The sequence below is a fragment of the Solenopsis invicta genome, chromosome 11, assembly GCF_016802725.1.
Source record: "Solenopsis invicta isolate M01_SB chromosome 11, UNIL_Sinv_3.0, whole genome shotgun sequence".
NCBI lineage: Eukaryota > Metazoa > Arthropoda > Insecta > Hymenoptera > Formicidae > Solenopsis > Solenopsis invicta.
Genome location: NC_052674.1, coordinates 6,993,374 through 7,019,798, shown reverse-complemented (window position 1 = coordinate 7,019,798; position 26,425 = coordinate 6,993,374). Strand labels below are relative to the sequence as shown.

General features: G+C 43.9%; 1 long non-coding RNA gene across 2 annotated transcripts in view; it reads left to right on the top strand.

The window, feature by feature from the left end:
* Nucleotides 1-26,425, top strand: part of LOC120358992 — a 107,198-nt gene that overhangs the window by 56,815 nt on the left and 23,958 nt on the right. For both annotated transcript variants that reach the window (XR_005575895.1, XR_005575894.1), the window contains one exon: nucleotides 11,017-11,113. This is a non-coding gene — a long non-coding RNA (uncharacterized LOC120358992). The remainder of the gene's footprint in view (nucleotides 1-11,016; nucleotides 11,114-26,425) is intronic.

The following is a 26,425-nucleotide window of genomic DNA, read 5'->3' as shown; positions in this document are numbered from 1 at the left end:
GGAGTTCCGTGGCGACCGCGACAACCGGGCGCTTGACGTTCCTCTGCATTCTCGCTGTAGAAGCTAAGGAGAGCTTAACTATCGTCCTACGTTCCTACGTAGAATTTCGGTATACTCCGTACAAGGAACTTATTTGTAATGGCATGTTAACAATTGCATACTACGACTATAATAATTTCATTTATCATCAAATTAACCTTAAAGTGCTACTGATAGGTGAATTTTCACCCAGGTGTTGAGTTTTGTGTGTTATTAAAATTTTGATAGCTCAAAAAATATTTAATAATATTTTGTACATTAAAATAATATTAGTTGAGTTATTCTAACACCTTGTAACCTATAAAGAAAAAATCTCAAAGAAATTCTTAATTATGAAGGTGAATTTTTACCCAGACTAATATTAACGTTAGAGAAATATGAGCAGCACCCTACGATAATATATCGATACTTCTCAACGAATTGATCTTGTTTAATACGTAAGATAGATCGTCTGTATAAATATTTTTCAAGATCAGCGGATATCGATACGATTTGTTTAGTAGCGTGAAAAGTAAACGAGAAACACATGGTTCGCATGAAACTCTTACAAATACGAAAAGCGGCTTTTTCGTGGCACGCGCGATCCTCCTAAATCTTTCAGAGATGCCACAGCTAAGCTTTCTTACGCGAGCAGACAGACACTTCCTTCCTTAATAATTTTCCTCGAAATTATGAAGTAATAACTAGCGGCGTCGCGTATAATATCTCTATATTTCAGAGCCCATTAGTTTATAATCAACACGTCTGAATAATCCAATGCCAAGATATGCCGCCACAGCCACCCGGTGTAACGCCCCTTCTTTTGAATATTACTATGTCTAAGCGCCGAAAAGCATGCGAACCTTCGCACGTATCTCGTATTGTCTTACTGATAATTCTGACGTGCAATATAGCGTGGAATACCGGAGTCCTATATAAGATCTGGTTTTAAATTTCGTTCATATTTCAAGCGCAAGTCAGTTATATCGTGTATCAACGTAGTACCAGCGTAACGCTGACTTATTGTATTAACGGGTAAACGCTACATTCGTGAAGATATTTTCAAATAGTGGAAAATCGATGTAATACATCTTTCATTCTCGTTTTATCGTCCCGTGAGAATTTTTATTCGTATTAAGGTAAACCACGACTTTCAGATCCCTCGTTTACCGTTCGCGTATTTTCACAACTCCCTATGCCGTGCCATTAAACGTAGAAGCAGTCGAACAAAATGGAAAAGAACGAAAAATAAGAGAAAATCCGACCGCGAAGAACCGACGTGACATAACTCGCTACAACGATTGTCGACCGGTTAAGCCAGACTTGCGGCACGGTTATCGAGGAACTTAATCCTTCTCCCTTCGCCCGGATCACACGGCCGGCGCTCAGCACGCACGCGGAAATTCCGAGATACCGCTTCCATCCGGTAGTCATCGTGGGCCGCACATGCACCGAGGACGAGGGTCGAATATCGGACAGAGAGAGGGAGAGAGAGAGAGAGAGATAGAGAGAGAGACGAAGAACGACCGCTCTGTCACCGGACGCAGGCATCGGCGGCGCCTGTCGGGCAAGACAGAGACGAGAAGACACGAATGGAGGTGGCTGCGACAGAGGCGGGAAGAGAAAAACGCAGCTGGTTCGATCGCTGGAATCGCAGCCAGTTCGTAATGAAAGGTGAACGGAATTGGACCCCCTGGAGCCGGAGAGTCGGAGCGCCGAGTGAATATAATTAGAGGATTGGGGGCCGAGGGGGTGCGCGGGGTATGACGTAATCAAAGGGTGGACATGAACGTAGAGGGGACGGTAGAGGGGACGACACGACGGGTACCGCGGGACCAGATCGGCGAGGAACGACGGCAGGGGTCGGCCTGGAAGAGGTGGAGGTGGCGTTGCCGCCGGTAGAGTAGAGTAGATAGACGCGCAGGAGGAGAAGAGGGTATTGCAAATTATCATTCGGCCAACGAAGCGAGGGTCCAACTGAACTGGACTGGCAACAACTTGATACCGACGTCCACACCGCGCGCGGCCAATGCGCCACTGTCGGAGCCTGTAGTTTTGTCATTAGCCGATAGCGTCTGCCGATAGACGACGTGGAACAGGGATTATTGGGCTAGGATTGCTAACGGACGGCACTTGGATGCAAATGTCTCTCGGTATGCCCACTGCCCTGCCTCGATCTCCATCGTGGGTATTTATAGGCTGCAGGTGAATCTCGAAACTGAAGCGAATTAAAATATAATTATCGTTGCATGATTAAGAAATGGAAGATTAATACGAATATTTTCTTCGAATACAAACATTCAGGATAAACGTGACAAATTGTCGAGGTAACTTTTCATCCTTTGGATAAATTGCGTTTAATAAAAGCCGTCCTTTAATTCGTCTTGGAAGATCTTGACGTAAACATCGAACACAAAAATATGTATGGTAAGCAGACTATGAGAAATATTGATCACACATATTGTTCGTAATATCTCACATCGGTGTTAAAAGTTAGCTGGACGATTTGTCGGAGAAATTGATTCATTGATGCTGTCTCGATCGTTCGTTATGGGTCAGCATATATTATTTATTCGACATTCCCGTATCTTTAGCATTCGATATTCTTCTTTTGCTTCTCTCTCTCTCTCTCTCCCTTCTTTGTATTATTTTCATGAATCTTCTTTACTTTTTTCTTTGCATTTTATTTTATATTCTATGCAATCACTAACATGCATTTCTCAAACTCGTACCTATTTTGTTTTATACTTTTAGCTTGCCTTAGAATATTGATAAACATTCAGTATCTTCTTTTTTCTCTTTTTCTTTCTTGCTCATTTAAAAAAAAATCGTAGAGATGTTGTTCATAACAAACGATAAACGTCAACAGTTTATTGCTTCGCGAGAATTTTCATTAATCTTCATCTAAAAACCATGCAAATTTCAGTAAGATTTCTAGAACGCAAGAAAGAGGTCTCTCCGTTTCTTCGAGCATTGTGACGATTTGGACATTTGAAAACTTTCGCGGTTTGCGCGCATTTCGAGAAAACGTGCCGTGAAATTCCCACGAGTGCAATTCGATGCACGGAAATGGTAAGAATATTATTAAAATTCCATTATATGATTCACTTCCGAACTTGCGATCCTACGTACCGTCGTGCCCGACGCAACGGCGACTAGAACGGTGTTTCCGAGTTTCACAATTTATGCGCATCGGTTAACGGGTGCGGACGGCCGCGAACGAAAATGATAAATTGGTCATTTCTCAGTTTTCCCGGGTTGGTTTTACAGACGCGCGAACCGCGCGTTTCTCGCACTGCCCACGATGGTATCCCCGACGGGAATCGAACACCCCGGCGTTCGGGCCGTTTTGCATTACAGCGAATCGTCCATGTTGGACCGGGTTGGACTTTGCATACTGATTATCCCAACGTGATTGCGGGAACGAAAGGGTTGCACGCAAATCGGACGACGGGAAGGTCGTTGCCACGTCGGAGCGGGAGGCGGAGGGAAGCGCAGTCGGGTAAAGTCCGCCGTTCTAATGCTATCGATTCTAGTGCTTAGCATAATGAGGACAGGCAGTGCCGGATAACGCCACCGTTGGAAATGGAGGTGTTCTATTACGCTCTCATGAAGGGGATGTCAGCCGGTCCCGTCTCCATCCGCAGCGCCTAATAAAGTACAGAGCGTCCGCCGTAATATGCGTGAACGTTATGCTGTATTACGTCGTAATATAAATTACAAGTTCATGTGTGGAAAAGATTGCAAGTCTGATGTATATAGAAGGAAACGGCGTTATTAATCACAAAGTTTCAACGCTATGGTTGGAAGTAGGGTAAAATCTGATACAAGCTCACGCAAAATCCGCGAATGATAATAAAAAATAATCAAAATTGTTTATAACCGCCGATGACTGCTGGTAAGAAACACGATCGGAGAAAATTACAATTTATAATCTTTCTAACAACTTTAACGGCACTGTTTAACACCAATTAGACTGGCCTTGTGCGTTAACGAGATTGCATACTCTCCGTCTTGTTCAATTTTGCATTAGTTGCCGATTTTTTTCAACGTTTCTGAAACTCTTTCAAAAAGAAAACTTTAAGCTCAGGGCAACTTAAGTGTACGTTACAGGACTGAGCGAACGAAAGAAGCATTAATATTCGCGCATGAAACATTGATATAATATATTCGTGTAATATCAGAAACATGTACCTGCTTTAGTAGACGAGGCGTTCCAGAAGTAATTATCCCATTGCTTACTATCGACGGTGCCATTCGTTCCAGTTGCGATGCCGAGCGGAACGCGCATTCGTATCGGTACTAACACAGGTAGAAATTTAATTAATATAATTTACCAAGCCCGCGATGTATTAATATATGTCGTAGAGATTAAAGTCCATTGGAACTTCACCGAGAGTGATCATCCGCTTGTTTAGCATCGGGAACGCGTACGGGATAGACATCGCCTTAAGCTACGAAGCGAGAAGGACAACTATTTTAGATTTCGAGGTTGATGCCGTTGTATAATTTGTACTTGGTTTCGATGAACAATTTTGTACGAAACAAACGTTATGACGTTGGTTACTATACTACGAGGCGGTCCGTCCGAGTTTTTTCTTGCCAATAAACGCTTTCCTCTCTCAATCACGAAAAACGGAGAAGAAACAAAAGCGAGGACAACAAAGAAAGGGTTCGTTGTACACGCCAAGATGACTTATTTAAAAGTTGACAAATCTCGATTACAATGTCGTAAAACGTTAAAAACGTGTTAAGAGCAGAAAACAACACTGGCATCTAATTAACGTTAATCGTTCGATTCTATGCGATACTTTTCTCACGCTTATAAACGTAATGATCGTCCGCGCATACTTGATACACCGTAATCCTACGGTTATAAATTCGTTGAGCGTCGAGCGATAAATTCAACGACGTCATGCCGACAAACTCGCGCCAGTCAACGGCGTTACGTGCCAACTTTCGAGAAAGCCGTTCCTCCCGCGGGCGTTCATTATCAATTCGTCAAAAATATTCGACGTGGCCGCGACTGACGTTCGAAAAAATATATATACATATATACATGTGTGTGTATATATATATATATATATATATATATATATATATATATATATATAGACATATATATGTATAAACGCTAAATTCGTGGGAAGCGGAAAAGAGAAAGCGCCGTGCGAAAGGAGAAAAAAAATCTCGGTGGTACACGCTCCCGAAGCCAAAATTCAATTTATAATATGACAGGAGCTATTCGATTTTAAAGTCCATTTTTCATTCTCGCTCCGCAGTGCGCACACACGCCCTGACGTACACATGTTTTTTTCCTAAAATTTCGCCAAAGTGTCCGCCAGTCTGAAAATACCAGACAACAGTGTTTAATTCCCGAAGCTGAATTTATTCGGTGTCGGTATACATTGGTGAATAATGATGCAGTCTCACGACGCGGCGGCGTTGTTCTATCGTGGAAAAAAAGAGCGCCGTAAGAATACACGTTCGTTACAAAAAAAAAGAGAGAAAAAAAGAAAAAGGAGAAAGAAAAAAAGAAAAGGCCTTTTTACATCAAAAGAGGGTTGATTCATATAAATGCGTTATATTCCGTTCCGCTTAGTGCGCACACGGACCATAAAAATCTTGTCGGTGAAAATTACTACGCATAATAGCGTCGGACGCAGTAGGAAATACGAGAGAAAGGGGGCGGAATTAACCCTCCGATGATTTGCATAAGTGGCTCGCGCGAGCGCGGGGGAGGTAGGATGATCCGTTGCACGGGCGTGTAACCCCGCAAAATAATGACAGACCCGTGAAGAGCGCATCGTTATTACAAATTATTAGAGACCGCACTTAAAATCAAGACTCTTTCATGCGATGAATGTCCAATGATTAAGAAGATGAAATTATTCGTCGTGATCGCACAGAAATGATCTTAATTAGTGGAGCCCGAGTGATATCGAGACACGATGAACGTCTTCCCGCCTTATATAAAACCCGAGTCCCTCCTTTCAAATGTCTGCGTGCCATAAATAGAAAATTATTTTTCACAAGTAATTGCGCCAATTCATCTCGCGTATAAAGCGATTTACAGGAAATTATTGATATTTGTAACGAATGAGAAAATTAATCCAGCAAGTATTACGCAAGTAAAATATTGCGCGAGTTAATTTGCTATTTCTGTTATTATTTTACGGCATTATAAACGCGATTGCTTTGCGGAAAGCATTATCGGAGACTACGTTCATTAGACGCGGGAATCGTTCGTTCTTAATTTAATGCCCCGTGCCACAGGCGCGATCGTATGTGCGGGCACGTAATTTTTATAGTTACGCCTCTGATTAAAATACCAGGACGCGACATTACGAATGCAGGAACGTTGAAATGAATGCGTTTTACATTACTGTCGTTCCCCGACAGAGGCTCGATGTAATGTTGCCGAGGAAGGGTGAGAACACTCCTATTTTTTTATGGCATAAAATTTCACCGCAATGAGAATTGCTGTTGAAAAATTGATAGGCCGCCGCGTTGGTGCTCGCAGGCTCTCAGTAGCGGTACACAGATTGAGTTAAGGTTCGTTTTTTTTCCCCCCGCGTTCCGGGGCGTTTCGCTACAACGCCTCGCTCTTGTACGGAAACAACTCGCTTAGCGTGTCTCTTAATACGGAGACAAGCGCGACGGTAATACGTTGAATTTCAGAAAAGCGCGCGGTTTTTGCATTTGGATTACCGTGAAATTTCCACAGCCGCGCTGAGCTGCGGCTTGAATTTTTCAAGAGGCCTCTCTCGCGATGCTAACTTGCCGCGTTTTTCACGACGTGGACATACGCGACAATCGTTCAACGGTTAATATTAATGGCCCAATTAATCCGCAACTGTCATAACGCCATCGTACGTCGTGCTTTAAGCTCAAGTTTTATGAACAGAGGTTTATCACTGATTTGCGTTTCCTGTCAAAACAAGACAACAAAGAGATATTGCATCATTTTTATAACATTTTCCGATACTATCTGAAAAATTATAAATCGTGTCTGGCGTCGCGCTTCTCATGCTCTGTATTCTGTTAAATACTTTGCAAGGTAGATAGATGGCGATTAACGTTGCGGAACGAAGTTTGCGATAACTTTATTGTAATAAGATGAGCGCGGGCGTGTAGGGCTTCCTACCGATGAGGCGTCAAGGGGGATGCGCGGCGTGGCGCGGCGATTGCGGGCGGTTGTCGAGTGTGTCGGTAAGTGAGAAGGGTGCCGGACTCTGGACCGCTGGTAGAAGATCATTATAAGCTTGAGTTACCATGGTTACCATGGTTACGGACCGGCGACCGATCCTCGAGCCTGAAAGTGCGAGGGGGAACCCCGCAACGCGAAACGGTCAGCCAAGTATCGCATTTGACTTTACAACTGATTCTATACACCCCCGATTGTTATGCTTATGCCACCCCCTTCCCCCCATTTTCCCAGCTCCCGCTTCCGCTCCTCCTTATGGCAATGCGCGCTCAGCCTAGTCCAGAATTCGGTTCTTTGCTGAGAATATCGCTTTTATGTGTCCCTTTCCCTTCTGTTCCCGACTCGCCAAGGATTACCGTTACTCTCGTGTTCTTCCAACTTTACCAGTCCGCGAAATGTGTTGCACTGTAATCCGATCAAGCTACCATTTGACCTGGACTTTAGCTTTCTCTCGTTCTCGAGCTCTTTTTCTACTTAAAGTTCGATACCCTATCTAACCCTACGGACTTTTATCACGGCTGTCCTTTTAATCCTAAAGCAAGTGATTGATTTCATTGTCTCAATATATTTAGAAATGATTTTCTAATGCGATGACAGTGCTTGGAAAATCCACTCCGAGACTTGTAAAACGTACGTATTACGGAGGAGCATTTTTATCCTCTCGGTCTCCACAGACTCCACAGACTCCGCGGCAATTGCTAGCGCCCGGATCGAGACGGAGAACGTATCGATCTTACTCTTCAATGTATGTGTGTACCGCACGTGCATATGAACGACCGGCACGCCGGCAGCGAGCAATAAAACCCTATCTTGCGGGTTCTCTCGCGTGCTAAATACTTTCGTTTTTCTTCGCCCAACGATGTACTTGGCCGCGCCGTTATTCCACAGGTGTTTGGCACTTCCGTAAGCGATAAAAGCCCCAACCGCGGCGCCCGACTTCCTGCTTTTTTCTTCGCTCCATCTTTTTGCTCTTTTGCTCAATCGACATTTCGCACCGGAACTCTCTCTCTCTTTATCGCGTCGCATCGATTGGAGACGATCGAGAGTAGCAGACAATCCCGTGTTTCGACATATCCGCAAATACCGGAAACTCGCCGGACATGACCGGATGTAACGTTACACCGTCCCTGCGCGTTACATCCATGACGATGTATCGGCAGCGAATCGGACGTAACGCGGATGCCGGCCTATGACGGATCGCAGATGGTCGATGGGCACGGCCCATAAAACTTATTATCCACCTTTTACAGCCCGGTGGTAAATTTAAAGTGGTTTTAAAAAATTCGACGGCGAATGGCCTGGGCGATCGCAAAAGGGATCTCTTTTTTTTTTGTGAAATTTACGTCCGCGCCAAAATTCAGCAAGAAGATTTTCATGACGAAGACTCACGTGTTTGTCTAGGATAAAAATATTTGTTTCATCGATCCTGTAATTCTCTAATGTTTTAAACTTTTTCTGGATTTTTTATTTCCGGTCTGTGTGCGAGTGTATGGCAATCGCATATCGATCATTTATTAAAATTATTCCTTCCTTGTCTATTAATAAATAATAATTTTCTTATTGTTTCTTGTGATATGAAATTACGTAAGAACGCTCGAAATAACGACGATCGAACTTTATTCCGGCAAAAATAATCCAATCGTAACTTAACAGGTGGAGGGTTGAAATTCAGCGTTAAATGCGAAAAATAAGGCTCGAATAAGAAACAAATGCAATATATTTTCGAGACTGCCGCGGGATATATTTACGAAAACAGCGCAAAAGAGCATAAGGGGAACACGCGTGGCTACACGAGGCCTTATTATTCCGGGGCTCTCGGAAGTTTCGCGATGGTGTCCCCGGGCGCGGGAGGGTTGCGTTCGAAAAAGAGGGACGCCCAGTCCAATCTGTATGCTTCTCTATCGATGCTTTGTACGCCGGCAGTGTGGAGGTGGACATACAGATACACGGGCGCCGTCGCGAGGGGCCAGGGGTCTACGAATCGATAAAAACGCATCCCAGGCAGGCGCCAGCCAGAAGAGGACCGCGCGGATGGAAAAATGCGAGCGGGGTTAATGCGCTGATCATGTCATATCGAGGTGCTGGCTAAACAAATACCTGCCCGCGCGGACGAAAATGTACGACTGTGTCGTAGCCGCCGCTGTTCGATTCTCCTGCGATCGCGCCGACAGCTCGTACCTTCCAAAAGCTTTATGCATCGCATCCTATATAGCAATCGCTCGTCCCTTTTCGCGAGATGCGTTTCGTCGCGATGTTTTAGGGTTGTTTTAAGCCGCCGGAGATGGACGTGGTTTTTATCGCGAGAAATTCAACAAGTTGACTGACCCAATCTGGCGTCGAGATGACAAATGCCCTAATTATTTCTCTGCGTATCGATAATATACGTTTTTCTTTTTTTTTTTAGATACGTTTTGAAAATTGTAATTTAATTCCTGTACAAGATGTTGAGATTAATCTGAGATGAAATTTCATGATATTAAAATTATAATATTATATCATACTTATTTCATCCATATTAAATTTAATAAATCTGTTATATAAATTTTTAATATTAGTCGTCTTTTAAAAATCACACATAAACATGCGTAATATAAAAAATGATTACCAAGTAAATTATTAATTTGCATGGAAGGGAGAGACGAAGTGTATCGATCTGGATCGAATCGCGGCGTTGAGAGACGGTGCGCCATCAGTCAAGAGTTAGCCCCCTTTCTTTCCGCACGGAGATTCCGCGAGGGCTCTTTTCGTATAATAATATTTCCAATTCGATCTGAGGTTCTCCCTGTCACCCTCCCCCTCCCCGCACCCTGGCATGCAACACCCCCTCGATATATGCACCCGGCGGTGCCGGCGCTCGCACTCAACCGCGCGCCCTCTCACCACCGTCTCGCGTGCATCCCCACCCCCAAAGCCGGGGGGTGGCACGTCGCTCACTACGTCATCTGTCCCCTCGACCAATCGACGGGCGGCGCGCATTTTTTCCCCGCGTCGAAAAAAAAAGAGGAAAGGGCGAAAGAGATAGAGAAGCGCAAGAGAGCGCACGAAGAGGACAGGAAGAGAACCGGAGAACGCGCGTCGGAAAGAGATGCTAACGGCGGGGGGCAGGCAGCGAGGAGAGGAGAAAAAGAGAGAGCGGTTCGGCATTACCCCCGAAGCCCGTTGCGGACCAATCGCCATACGTAAAGAGGCATTTTTTATGGGCGCCGCTCGGTCGGCCGGTTTGTGTGATAAAAATTGACCTAAGTCCTCTTCTTTTTTTTTTCGAAAGAGCGCGCGAGCGAGGGAGAGGGAAACAGTGACAGCGAGAAAGAGCGAGAAATGCAGAGTGCAATAGACAGAACGAGGAGAACAGCGAAGAGAAAGAGAGAAAGGGAGAGGGACAGCTCGCGCTGCGCGCAGCGGCTATAACTGCCTAACATTAAAAAAGATGGGCTGTGTACGGGGTGGCGGTGGCTGGACGGACGGACGCGCGAGAGAGCAGGACAGGAAGGGGTTGGAGGACGTGGCGGAGGAGGCGGCGGTGCTGAGAGAGGCCGGAGGCCGGAGGGCGGCGGGGCAGCGGGTCGTCGGGTTGCGAACGACGAGCATGGAGAGATACAACCGCGTTGCACGTATGTGTCGCTCGAGGGGGTGAGAAACGCTACGAGGAGGCGAGCGGGTTGGCGCGGGGGCGCACGGGGACGGATCGGAGGTTTGGGCAGCTCTCACGTGCGGATGGAGGGGGCGCAAAATAATGCGCATAAAATGTAGCGTATTTATCATGGAGATAAAATGATGTGCTCGACTTTCAGGCGACCGACGCTGTTGGCATGCGGGTACAGTCCGTCGGGAAAATAGACGGTTTAACCAAACGTGGCTCTTCGGGGATTGGAAAGGGCTTCCAAGAGGGTAAGTGTTGTATAATCGACGCGTCTCGATAATTTCTTTAATTATCTCTGCTTCACGGAAACAAAATTACAATTTAGATTTTTCGATTCAAAAATACATTTCTTTAGATTTCTTAGATTTTAAAAACTAGGGCACATTTTCAAAAAAATCTAAATGATAAATTGCACATTTTTATATAAAGTGTGCTTTACTATAATTTTTATAATAATAAAAAATATGAGATAATTAACACATTTTTACTTCAAAAAAAGAATGTGATCTTGAAACAAACAGAGAAAGAAAGGTAAAGAAATGGAGGCAAGGAGGAAAGCGAGAGAGAGACAAAAAAGGGAGAGAGAGAGATGTATAATATTTAATAATTATAGAAATTGAAAAAAAATAAGAAGACAAAATCAGTAGGGCTATTGAAAACTTAAATAATTTCATTATCTTATTAAACGTATTAAATTATCAATAATCTAATTAAATCGTGACTATAAAAGGTAATGATTAGAAAAATTGCACGATATTGTTGTTAAGACGTCAAAAATGTTAAAGAGTTGCCCTTCCGCAGTAAAGTCGTCGAGAAAACATCAAATAATAATTCGCGGAAAAGTAGCAACCAGCCGGATGAAATTCATTGATGATAAAGTGCATTATAAACTCCGGAACACGAACCGATAATATTCCATTCGCGGTATTCAAAATTCATTGGCGTTACTGCCGGAGCGATATCGCAGAAAAAAAATAATATTTTCACCTTCCACATCCGACGGAAACCCCGAAAGGATTTTCAAATTACATTTGCTGCGAGGCTTCGATAATATTCGCCCGCTTTAGGACTGCGTAATTACGCGAACACCCCCCCCGGGAAGACCCTTCGTGGATCGAGTCGTACATCGAATCAGCGCGCTGTCACTCGTAAATTCGTTCGGACGAAGATTCCGTTTCGAAGAGTAACCCTAAAATATCCTGACCCCCAAATTTGGGTGACGCAAGCGAGGAAGTGGCAGGACGTAGCGGAACGCGATCTAGAAAGCGGCCAGCAGCGACTGCGCGATCCGTACGCAAGCGGTAAATGGATCGCAAATTGCCAATAAAATTATGAAATCGCATCGAAAGGAAATTGGCATGAATGCCGTACGAATCTTTCAATTTCGGGACCCCATTCGCACCCCTGCTCTGCCACGTCCAATATATTAGGAGCAACATCCTAACGTCTTCCATCGATATCCGTTGAATTTGTCTAGGGAGAATCAAATATATGCAATGTTTATGATTGTTAAAATTATTTATAAAATATCGGTCTGTGCAGATGTATTTTTATTGAAATCATAACCAATATTCGAGTCATTGGGAAATGTTTGCGTGCTCTGTCTCACTCGAACCAAGCTCGGCCCGTCATTGTAGTAAATGATACGTGTGTGTACGTATATATGTGTGCGTGTATAGATATAGTTCGGCCAAGTATAATCCTGTTCAGATATAATTCATAAATGACATGGATCTAATATTAGAACCAAATTTGCAGTAAAATTGACCCAAATTAAACGTCATGCATATACATATATCGCGCGCAATTTCTATTCAGCGTAATGAAACGATCGACGTCGCTGCTTCTTACGGCCGCCGAACACGAGAGAGCACATACAACGGCCGTCCTCTCCATCCCTGTACATCATAGAAAGGACCTCATCAATTTCCCGTTTCCATGCGAAGGGACAAAAAATAAACTTAATATGATCCCGACTATATGAAGATGCGCCGGAGCGACGCAGCATCCTCCGTCCTTTGTTTTAAGCGAGGGTCGTTTGTGGTTCTCTCGGTGTGTGTCCCGAACGGTGCCACGCGCGCGCGAGCACGCGCGCATATACACATAAGCACACACACACACACACACACACACGTATAGGATTGGGGTAGCAGTCCCGTGTGTCCACCCTTCGTAATTCTATCAGAAGCCAATCACGTCCGGCAGAGGGTGGCCTTATCTGTGCATGCGGAAAATCGTCGAGGCGGAAATGCCGATTCCTAAGCCCGACGTCTTATGAAAATATTGTTTCATTCATGCGCGAAAATCCCGAGACGACGGGTTTCTTTGACTTCGAGTGCGCGGCGACTCGAGTGCTCTCGTGTTCGACGTTTCTCGGAAGTTTACGATTCAATTTAGACCAAAGACAATATTATTCAGAGCGAGCAAAGATCATTACCATACGTATACGACTTATTGTGATAAAATAACTTTACTATTTTGCCAGATGCATATTTCTTCTAACAACATTATCTTCTAACAACAAAATAACGTGATTCTTGAATACTATATATGTTAGTCTTAGTAATATACATATATTTACCGAATATTTAATATGTTGATTATTATTGTTACAGTAATAACTAAGACACTTGCATATAAAATTTGGTAAGTTTATACGAAACTAAAACGTGTCAAAGTTACGTTCAGATCATTGAAGTATGATCTTGATGTATTTATGAGAAAATTCGTCGGGTACATTTTGCCGCGAACAAGTGAGAAAAAGTAGCTTAGCCGGCTTTAAATTCACGGTATCTTTCGCCGACGAGAAAGGTCCACTTACAAAACAACGTCCCGTAAATCCGGCCCGTAGTTGCATTATCTTTCGCGGAAAAGGAGGCAAACATTGCACGCGTCGGCGAAAGCTTTTCATTTCCGTAATATTTTAAAGTTATCGTGTCCGCCCGGGCAAATTTATGCCCTAATAAAGTTTTTTTGACCTTTTCATACGGCAGGTAACAGCATGAACGCGGGAAGAACAACCAGCTAGCTAACGGATAAATGATTCGCGTGAATTACATTAACGATTTCGAGCCGGTTGTTTTAGAAGTATTGGACATCGCAGCGACAGGCGCCGCTTTAAACACGTCTCCTCCGATCTTTAAGTGACGTGTATTGAACATATCAGGTAAACTGAAATAGAACTTTTAGTTAGCTTTGTACACCATCCTGGAATAGATTGCTCGGATATATTCCGAATATTTATACAGGGTATCGTAATCTATCAAATCATTTTCCGGGTACCAATTTCTCTCATCGTTTCGACAAATTTGAAGTCGATCTATGAATAGTGAAAATAGAAATTTCTATTGTGTATTTATATAATATATCATATAGTATATCATATACCGATATGGATAATATGTAGAATATATTCTCCACTTCTTCATACGGATAGCTGTAAGATTATCGAATTTGCATTTAAAAATACAATGCGTTTGCATTTGTAATATTTCAGCAACGTATCGAAGAATCATCTGATTTTGTCGACTTTAATTCGAAATTGTGTCACGTACTCGCACTTTGTCACTCTCCGACCTGCTGTGGAACCATTTGATCATATAAATTTTCATGTCACCGATACCCAATCCGTTACCAGAATCAAGAAATTATAACACTCGCGAATCGATCACACGCCTGATTTACCAAAACCGTAAACTTCTTAAAGATCCAATCTCTGAATCCCATCTTTACACCCCCGACCGACGATATTGGCGAGTTAAACGAAAATCGATTACCACGTCATATACATTCGGCGGGCGTTTTCGCGAGCATCAATTAATACAATAATTAGTCATCGATAAAACGATCGCGTTTATTGCGAGGTTTATGAGCGGCCAGAGTGCCGTTTAGAAATTCAAGTACGTCCCCTTTTCCACCACCCGGCGTACTTGAACACAGCGAAAATCGCGAAATCTGGGAACAAAAGTACGTTCTGGTAAGAAGAGGGTATAATATGGATCTCCATTTGAAATAAGCTCTGCCCCCTCCCTCCACCCTCCCGTCCACCTCCTAGCACCCCCGTGTACCTAGTTTGTTGCGTTTGAATATTCAACGCAAGTTTTTTTTATTAGCTTGCCTGCCCTCTCCTTGCCTACAGCTCGGCAACAGACATCTTTATTCATTGCCTTTCCAAAGATATAATTGAGTAATTATTTATAATATATCTAGAATATGCATGCTTCACTTCTCCGACGGAATACATTACTGCTTACTGCCCCTAAACGTAACCTCTTGTTACCGTTTGGATTTCTAACTTACAAGTTACTTCGCTGGTTCTCAACTTGGCGATTTTAACGCGCGAAAAGCTTTCTGTAGATAATGTGCAGGATTCGTGTTTAGCAACTGCGTTAAAAGATACGGTGCAATCGATTTAATGCATAATAAATGTTACCAGTATTATTAATTATGAGTTTTTTCATTTAAAATCAAGAGGAAAATAATTTACTACATGCAAATAAACGCTGCAGAAAGAGTGAAAATAAATGAAGAAAATAAATGATAGAAAAACATTCAAAGAAGTTGTACGGACCTGAGCGTCAAAAGTATTACATAAATCGCAAAGATATAATGATAAAGAAAATCAGGCAGCAATTAATATCACACTTTGAGATTTGCGAGAATCAAAGCAATGTAATTAAAGAGTATATTATTAAATTTAAATTATTTTCATAACCCACCTGAGTGTACCTGCTTATGATTACCTCACTATTCGAGAAACTTGTCTTGATAGGTTGCAAAACGCGCGCGGTACGTGAAACCCTATAGAGCCGGGAAGCCATAATTTCGCATTAAGCGGTAATCGCAATCCGGGGTAAGTAATCGATATATTAGTCGTCCGTTAATTAACGTCCTTGTGATCGCGCGATATAGACCGGCTGCCCTGTCGACGAATAGATTTACGAGCTCACCTATGTTAGAAATCAGCGTGAGCGTATCCTTTTCGGGTCACCTGCTCGCTGATAACTGGTTTGCACGAGAGGAGAAAGGTTTTATTCTTGCGCGAGCGCTAGAAAAGACTACCGTTGCTCGGCGTCGAATAATTAATAATAATTTCTGGATTAATGCTAATTATATGCGCTCGCCCGATAATAATATCCGCGTCTTGCGGCATCGTTAGTCAACGTGAAAAAATCGAGCATCAATGCGCTTGATTATTAGGGTACGCCACGATTGATTACGATCGAGAACGGCGTTTACTTACGCTCGCTGGCCTTTCTCCCTTCGCAGCCTCGTCCTTTTTTTTAATTGTTCGCGGCGATAATGTTACTTAGTTCGCGTCACGAGCTAATGTTATCTATCGATCTTCATGAAGTGGTAAGATGGTAGTACTGTCACGGTGATTGAGAGCCGCTTTAATTCCTCGTAAATCAGAGTCCCGCTGATTAAAGACAAAAGGTGAGAGGAGTGGGGGAGAGCGCGTAAAGTGCGGCACGAGAAAGATAGAGAAAAGGAGGTGCTGAAAGCCGGTCTGTATTTGCGGTCTGCCATTGCATAGGCCTCGCTTCATATTTGTAAGAAATTACGGAGGAGTCTGTCGCGTGTCTACTCGCAGTTAGACCGACCAGCTTGACCTAACCCGCCCTAGTCTTCTCTTCCATCTCTTTCTTCACGTTTATCTTCTTCCTGTTCTCGGTCTTTTTTTTTTGTTTGGGAAAATATTTTGCGTCTCTCAAGCGAAAAGCACGATTTTTGCAAAGCTTGGAATGGTGTAATAATTATCAAGTAACAACAATTTTCTATCATTTTTTAAAATACAAATAACGGCATTAAGTGTAAGTAATTTAAAAGAGTGAAGCGCGCCCGTAAGAAAGAGGGTGTCCGTGAAAGATATCCTCGAAATGGCAACTCGCCGAAAATGGCGTTGGGACTATATTCCAGCAATTACCATTACGTACCTAAGGTCGGTCCGGTTGTTGGATAGCATAATGCTGTATTTAATGGGCGGCACTGCAAGCCGTGTGTGACACGATATACGAGGCCGAGTCAACATATATCCTGTCAGATTTTTAAAATGCCCTGATTTACAATGACCATTGTGCTGTCCGCCGCATATCTATTGTCGCGCCCTTCCAACAGCTATCCAGATACACTTCTGTCTAACTCCGCGAGTAACTTCGTTTCCACTGCATCCTGCATCCTGCGTCCAAGGATTCTCCGGCTCGTATCGCTCGTGTACCAAGTGTGCGTTTTCAAAGAAGGTTTAACGATCAAGCGCGTCCAGATCGTCGATCGAATGAGATCAAGCGCGGAGTTAAACGCCAACAGTTACTCCAGTTGAAAAAAGTGATAATTGGTAGTGTCGTCTATATCATTTCAGCCACTTGGATGATTAAGCATAGCATCAATCGATAAGATTCAAATTGATTAAGAGTTATTCGAGATTAATTGATACGGTATAATCGGCTAAAATAAAACCATCTGTCTCCATTTCAATAGTTGTCGAAGAGGAAAATACTTCACCGCGACTACGAAAATCGAATAATCCCCTTGGAAGATGCTATCTTAATTGGTTAAATTGTCGCAAAGAGAATATACGCTCGTCGTAACTATCCAAGGAACTGTATAAAGTGTCGTACGAATAATAATGACGCCCTTGAGCGAAATGGCGAGCTCCTAAAGATAAAAATGTACAAGGTACATTCGGTCGCTTTCACGGGCAATATAATTGGCTGATTTTACTTCTTCAAGTCACGCATGCATACTGGTGAAAGAGATAAGTTAATGAAATCGCGCCTGGTTTATGAACGTGATTGTTATGCGTATTCGTGTAATACAGGGTACAGTGTGAATTGATTAACCGATTCTCAACGGGCCGGCGGCTTTAATTAAGTTATCGATTTATTTTCGGCATTGTCTTCCATAAAGTACGATTCCTTTCCTGTTACGCATAAGTAAGCGTTTATATGACTCGTCACGTTCGACTGCCGTTTGCTCATCGTTAAAGAAATCGATGCTAATACAAAGTACGCGATACGTATCGACTTCGTGCATAAATGCGCCATAAATATACTACGTTTTTCCTTTCTTATCAAAAATTGTACATATGGTAATGCATGCAAATACAATAGCACGGTAGTCAATTTAAATAATTACGAGCTATTTAGCTACTGGTAAATAACATGGTAAGATATTTTTATGTTCGTAAGAAAAAGTATGAATTCGTTATAGAAATTAGAGCTGTTTCGGATAAATATATATACATATGTGCATATATGAAAGACAGCAAATTCAACAAAATTACACGTCGTTACACGACTCATTTTTTTAAACAGGCCCACTTAAAATTTTAGCGTGACGCTGGTAGCACAAACGGTACGAATCTTTTATTAAATTTTATTGTTCCTAGCACTCGTCTCTTGAATATTTCAGACGCGCAATGTTTGTTCGGCAGGCAGAACCAGGCAAGAATTCTCTTGAATCGTGTGGAACTTGCAAGTTAGCACGTTTTAGCGTCACCGTTGTCATAAATTCTGCTAAGTCGAACTTTGATGTCGAGAGAGTTCAAGGTAAACCCCGTGCGGTAGCTCCTGGAGAAACGTCTAGAGTGAAGCGGAGAGGAAGGCGAGCCAGCCTGGCTGATTGTAAGTTATATGCGACGTGCTTGCTTTATATCTCCAGTGCAACTTTCCGCTCTCGTAAAGAAGGCTGCTCCTCGCTGTCTTCTCTTTGCATTTACTGCCTCCGAAAGTGTATCGTCCTTCCCAGTCGAATACGTACATGATTTTTAACCTTGCAGATTACTCAAACCTTACTTGAGTAAATTCTACATTGCGCTTCGTTATGGTAAAAATTTTTACAGTGATTGATAACAAAATAAATTAAAAGAGCTTCTGAAGCGTTTCTGTCTTTGTAAAATTAATGAGCATTTGAACGTTTACTACTCTCTAAATCGGTATCAGTAAAATTTTACTGATTTACAGTGCTATACTATGATCATCAAGCTATTCACTGTCTTTCAATGATTTTCATTAAAAGAGAGATACTCTCACTGATTGGAATCAGTTTATTGAAAATCAGTACACATTGAAAAACGGTGCATATATATCATTGATTGATATAATTATAAATATAGCACTGAAATCAAACATTCGCTGCCTTTTAATTGATAATATATGATTTCGACTTAAAGAGTAATTTAGTCAATTAACTGAAATTAAAAATCCTAGCAAGCATTTAATTCTAATTAAATTTATTGTAATATATATGAAGCCATGAATCGTATCTCTCTTTTGCTAAGAGCGTGCATGGACTATCGAGTCAATATATGTTATTAGATAGAAGATATTAGAAGTAGATAGAGACATTCGAAGCTATTGCAATCGAAGCTACCGAAGTACTTTCGCCGATCTCGCTGAAGAAGGGACAAGTGGTCGAACGTGTTATTCTTCGGATGGCCTGAGACGCTTCCTTATACAAACGAAGCAAAGTTGGGCGCGGCGTTACCTAGATCTCAGGTCGCTGGCTGATGGCCATAATCTGAGCAGGCTGGTGGGGTCGGAGGCGTGGGGTCTGGGGTTAACTTATAATAACAGAAGTTGCTCGAGAGTTCAGTGACTGGACAGTACCTGGAAGCTCGGACAGCTACGACAGGGATGAGGGATGGGTCGTCGCCAAGTGTCCGGCCAACAGAATGTGAGCTATAGTACCAGTACAAGACGTGAGACCTGGTCTCACGTGACCACCGACAAACTAACCGTGGCGTATGCTGCGCAAACAGTGTCGAACTTTGGTGCAAATCGCGAATTTAGAACTTCGATATGTCTTGGTGATACTGCCGGTAAATTGGCCGGCACGACGGAACGAATTTCTTCCCCGTGGATACATCCTGGGACTCGTCCTAGTTTGACCAATACATTTTACCCCGGATTGTATCGGAATTTCAGTAGTAGCTTTGCATCTAATCTCCCGACTCCGAGCTTTTCATTTGTATCCTCGAGCTACGTCAGAATATTATCTTTTTCGCAAGAATTATTCGAGATTAATTCTGACTTCTTAATGAACGCAACAAAGTCGCTTCTATGTTCGAATGATGATTTCGAAGAACTACATTCTTGCATGATTTCTTCGCGTCTCTACCTGCTCTAGACAGGTCGAGTTTACAGGCGACATTTACTTCGGCGGCGCGGCGTTCCTCTTTTATCCGCAACCACCGCCTGTCCAATTTATTTACGATTTAGTTCGCATTTATCTGAGAATTAATTAAATAAGACTTTTATATCGATGTGAAACGGAAGGAACGCAACGGCGAAATTAACCCGCCCTGTCTGGCAGACTTGAGTCACAAGCATCATAGAATATTTTGAGGGAATATCCGCCTCGGGCTCTGCTGATCGCGTCTCCGATATCGCGCGGCGAGTACTCGTTAGAAAATGTCGAATCGATGTACGGAGGCATACCTTACGAGGAGGGCGTCTGAATGATGGCCTTCATAAAGTATGATCGGTAAACAATTAACATTCGTATAGTGCAACCTACGCGCTATCGCGTTACGAAGGCGAGGCTAAGCGTCTGGCTCTAATCGGCTCTAACCATTTGCCCGAGGACTGTTACCTCGTTAAGTGACAATCGGAGGCGTCGGCTTGAAATAGCATCGCATCCATGTTCCACGCTCTCTTCCCAGATCCCACAGATCCCTTCACTTGCCGCCTCAATGTTCAAGGAAACGCGAACATGGAGAGAGAGAGAGCGAGAGAGAACGTCTCAAATTTCGATAAAAGTAACTGTTAATTTTTTTTTTAACGAATAATTCTATTGATTGTATAATGCACATTTTAAAATACAAATCTCGATGTTAGCCTTTTTGTCGGTCTCTGAGGCAGATCAAGACGATGACTCATCCTCAACGAATCCAATGTGCCCATTGAACATTGAATAATCTGCGTAAAACTGTTCCTTAATCGAAGCGAAGATCACGAGTTATTATACGCGTTCAGCTCACTCATTACTAAAGAGTAAGTCCGGCGAATTAACGAGGGTTATTAACTTTTGTTCGGCGAGGTCGTACCTTCTCTCGCGATCGGTATCAGTACGTATCAATTACAGGACGAATATTAATGAGTTCTCAAGGATCGCCGCGCGCGCGCGTAACTCGCTACCGCGGCACATGACGAGGAAGGGACGGGGGGAGGGCCGCGTATCCGCGAGTATTTGACGAGGGATCTGGAGTGTCGGGCCGGCCCGGAGGAGAGACGAGAGAAAGGGAGAAGGGTGAGCGGGAGCAAGAGAGAAAAAAAGCAAGAAGTTGATTGAATTTTACCGCGGCGCTGTGTTACCCCTACGTGTACCCACGTGCCCGCGTGTGTGCGATCCGCGATCCGCGGGACACGTGTGTATTTACAATCGGCTGCAGATACTTACGGCGCCACTTTCGATGTGACGGTGTTATAAATGGGAATTGAATCGAACCACAGTCCACGCCTTCCCAAGGTTATCGCCCGACTGAAATCTATAGCCCAGATACAATCTAGTAGACACGCTCCGTAAATTCAATTACGCATTAACAAAAATCACCGCTTATATACCCCGAGGAGGACGACGGCGGAGTTGGCGCAACGACGCGGGGGTTGAGGGCGGGGAGGAGAGGCAGCGGGATAAATTACCGCGCCGGTAAGATGAATGGTGACGCGATATTAATTCCGATTTTCGAGCCGCAGACTTATTAACGCTATTCCGCGCGTAACCCGTTCCCGTTCTCGCGGTTCCAGATTTAAGGTTTCCGACCAAGAGAAACGCGGTCTTTACAGCTATATAATTATGAAAGTTAGTACGCGCTTCTGTTCGCATCGTACTTGCGCTCGGGTAGTCGATGTCTCCTGCCGTCGCGTCGCAGCGCGACGAGTATAACTTCGCATTAACGAAAGCGCGCACGGGAAGACACCGCGGCGCTATTACGCGTTATTTGAATGCGTTACGAGCGCGCATAATGAAGTGCCTCCTGGCATTTTATTGTACCCTTCCTGTCTGGTCTCGCGCATCATTTGGTACGCAGCTGGGTAATCATCCGCCCGGCATGATAGGACCGAGGCTACTGGGCGTGGATAAATCTGTAAGCTCAATAAGGGTAACTGTGATTAAGTGCTTTCGAGGCTGTACGAGACTCCTCGCGGCGGTAGCGACGACAAAGATTTATGTCGCTTCCGTGGAAACGATGCCGCGGGAGCCAATGATTCGCGAAAAGGGAATCGTACCCGTACCTCACGCAGTAACTCTACGCGGAGTATCATTGAAACTAAAGTTAATCGCTCGCACGATTGCGTGCATAAATTACAGAGATATTTACCGAAACGTGGATTTGCCATGCAAACGTCAAGTCGAAAAAAAAAAAAAAATCGAAAATCAAGTTGCCTGGCGTGCAAAGTAAAGTTGAGAGAATCGGGAGTAACGAGCGCAATGTTCCAGAAAGGATATTGGGCGCGTCATTAAGGCAACAATTAAAAATGGTCGCGTAATAAAATCGAGCATTAACGTGACGAATGCGAGGCCGTAGCTCATCTCGTTTCGCCGTAACTTGTCGCAGCATTTAATATCACGGTGAGCAATTGGGAACTCGTCCAAGTCAGGCGTTCCGATGTTATACGAAGAAGGTCGCGCTTGCTCCGCATAATTAGCACGTCGGAGAGCCGCGCTTCTTTGTCCGTACGGTGGCGATGCGCTTCTGCGTCTGCAGAATTCTCTCTCTCTCTCTCCCTCTCCCTCTTTCTCTCTCTCGGGATATCATTACGTGCCGATGGAATTACTAGCGCGGAAGGCGCAGGCCAGGCGATAAATCATGTTTAATCGTAATACGAAAACTACAGTCAGCTGTCCTGTGATCGCGTTCAAGGAGTATTCCTTGAGGAACTCGTTTCGCACTCATTAACAAATATATAGCCGACGAGAACAGATTAATGCTCTGATTATTAATCGTCGAAAACATCGCCTCGATGACACTTGGAATGAGCCTTCATCAGAAGCGGCAAAATTATATTATCGATGCTGCCGCGCGCTTATTTCTAAGTGTTACCACTAGTGCGTACGTACTTGGATTTATGCGCGTGTTGCATTTATTTCTTTGACATTAACAAATTTTTATTATTTATGCGTTCATATGTAAATGCACGTGATATTTTATCTCTCCGTTTCGTTATTGATGGACAAAAGTTAAACGGTAAATTGGAACTTCTTGTAGACATGTCTCTGTGATTATGATTCTCGTTTGTTTAATCTAACGAGAGAGTTTTCTCATACGTTAATCTTACGAACAAGAAAGACTAAGAAGCCGCTACGTCACTCAAAGCTCGTTTCGTCCTCGCTAGGAGCAAAGAGAAGTGGAAGGCCAGCGGGTAACGTAATGAATACCGAATTCGTATCGACTACTTTGTGGCTAATTATTCGTCTGGATCCTCCAGCCGGTGCGCGTTGCCGCTCGTAAACGTCAAATTTAGCCTGACAAAAACGATGGCAATTAAAAGTGCATCCTGATTACTCCGCGATGCGGTCTTCTAAGAGGAAAAAGAAAACTTATCTTCGCCGTGCACGCGGAGAAGCATCAGCGACTTAGATGAGCGCAGGCTCGAGTGCGTGCTCGACACCGCCGTGCAACAATGTACGATAATGAAGAATTATCGCCGCATAAGACTCCCGATGGAATAGGCGCTGGGCTACTCGTTAACGGATCGGGATCGTAAAAATCATCGCGGTTGCGCGCAGGAGGTTGTTGTCGGACGTCGGACCGCAGGGAGACGCAACGGAATCGCTTCGAGGGGTCCGAAGGGACGCGCGCGACGTGCCAGAGCTGCCTGGAGCTGTCCGAAATAAGTTTTTTTTGCTCGTCACTGCCGTCTTTCAGCGATCCTGCGAGCTACACGCACCCGTGGTCCTCTCCGTAAATCCGCACGAGCTCGTTTATCGCGATCGTCCGTCACCCGACAAAAGTCCTAAATCCTTAACTCGTCCTTGCTGCTGAGTATTACCCGCGGTATATATATATATATAATACGTGGGTGCCTCGAACCCGTTTACGCGCGCGTGGAATCAATGGAACGATCAACTGGAGCGGGGAAAACTTCCGGAAATCCGATCGTCGACATTATGCAAATTGAAGCGATGTAAATTAACATATCATGTAGATAGACAAGGTAGTATCTCTTACTGAGGACTATCTCGGCAATCATTGAACGTGTCGCCGATGAAGTTTAATTTCCTTCCTGTAGGATTTATCGCGCGCGATTTATCTCCGGATATTTTATTCGCTTTTCAGCAGAGATAAGGCGACGCGCATCGCAGTCGTTAGCCTAATTTGACTAATGACCGAAGCAATCGGTGCCGTGTACGCGCGCGCTCGCGTCCGCGGGAAGAGAGACAGAGAGAGAAAAAAAATATATAACTGCGGCGGCTGAATTACGCACCGACGAAGTGTCACCAACCGGCCGTGTGCGAGTCGCCCGCACTTACATTTTCAACGAGAGCATCGTCAGTCTTAGTCTTGCGTGCCACCGCTCGGACGGAGAGCGGGAACGGTAGCGCAGGCCGGCTTTAGAGGGGTCCACTGAAGAGGGCCGGGGACGACGAAGCAACGGCGGCGGCAACAGCGACCACATACGTATTAGGGGCAATATTTTAGCGGTACTTTTAATTTCGCCGTGATCGTAAACATTTCGACGCATACACACGTGAGGAGGCGCGCGGGGCGACCAAGGAAACGGAACGGACGACCCGAGAGCTGCGTATTTGCATATTTTAATGAGGTACCGGGCGTATAGTGCCGCGGGAGCTGCCGAGAGACGCGCCACGACAGGGCAGCAGGTAGCCCTGGGTAGTAAGTTTCGCCCCGACCAACGTCAAACCCAAATGCCGATGATAATGTGACGCGCGAGCCTAATGCGTTCCTGCGAAAAGGCGACGCGACGATCGCATATCAATCGACCCGTGGCGGAATACACGGATATATCCGTATATCAAGCGGATCCCGCCGGATTTCTAACGAATTTAGTTTCTTCTCGAGGCTTCCTCTCTCTTATGTAACACGTCGATTGGTTCTCGCAATCGATGTCCAGAACAGCGGGCTTTGATTGTGAATATTGCGAAGCGAGCAAGTTGTATCTTTCTTTTTATTTCTGTTAGATAGAATACTGTAACTTAGAAATAACAAACATTCTTTTTTTAATTTCACTACTCATGTAGAACCGACGGAACAAAGAAGGAGCGTTCGTGTCGCGTGCAAGACCACCACGGTAACCGCGGACTTTGCGTCGAGTCCAAGTTATATCCGAAGAGGCGGTGGTTTCTTTTATTACGCGAAAATTTGCAACGGTCCGTTCCACCTCCTCGCTCGAAAAATCGCATGAAATCCGTGAGAAACACGAAACCGGTCCCGACGTTCGCGCACACGCGCGCTCACGCTCGTGACTCCCGCTCCCTTCGAAGCCGAACAACCGCCGCGCCGGCCGCCGATCTCCTTTACGGTGGATGTTCGCGAACAACTCGATCCGCGCCGCGCTCGATCTGTCCTTTCCTTTTGCAATACGTATACCGGACACGGCCTCTCGGGCAGCCCGGGCCGAAAGGCGTTAATTATAATTAGCAGAGGCGAGATTAGTAATTAACACTTGGGGGTAATCGCGAGCGTTGCGTGAAGGTGCACGGACGAACGCGGACGGAGCGAATCTGTATGCGATCCTCTGCGGCCGAGCGTGTCCGTGATAGCCGCGAGAATGTGTGCACGTGGATAATAACGGCCGGCCCGGCCAGCGAGGCCTCGCTGCGAAGAAGGCAGGCGAGGCAAGTCGCCCGATTTATAACGCAGATAATAATTGCGGGCCGAACTTAATATTCATGAGCCAATCAGATTTGCGTTTCGAGTCGACGGGACCCCGGAGTCTTTGCCCTTTCCAGAGATTCATTGTACCGCATCGACGACGACTGCGCCACGTGAATTCGGTGAGGGATTCCTTCGGTGTTTTTCAAGTGTAAACGGACAAATTTCGAGTTTTTTCTCAGAAAGAGATTCATCTTTATAATTTTATATACATAAATCTCTGTTAACTTTTTAAAATATAATAAGAATAGGAAAGAGTTGCTGAACGCGCTTCACTCAAATTATTTTTAATTTTATATTTTGTATTGGGATTTGAATGCAGATGAACATGGGAAATTGTAGTTTCAGGTAACTATTACTACAATTTTTAATCTTTTATGAATATTTTATTATACGTCTTTTAGCGATGTGTTGCAAAAAATACCATTTAAGCCACGCTCGTCTAAATCATTTCATGATTTTTCTAAATCATCTTTGAAAGTATCAAATTTATAAATTAAAATAATTAAAAATATGAAAAATCATTAACTATTTATTTTAATTTATCGAAAAAAAATCAAATATTTAATGATTAATAAATAATGAAAAGATGAGAACGTTGAAATAAAACTGTTTTTATTCATATTAATTATCAGTTTCATTATTATCACACGAGTTTTATATTAATATCTAGTTTATTGTAATAAAATTCATGATGATAGAATTTAAAGGAAACTTGATAGAT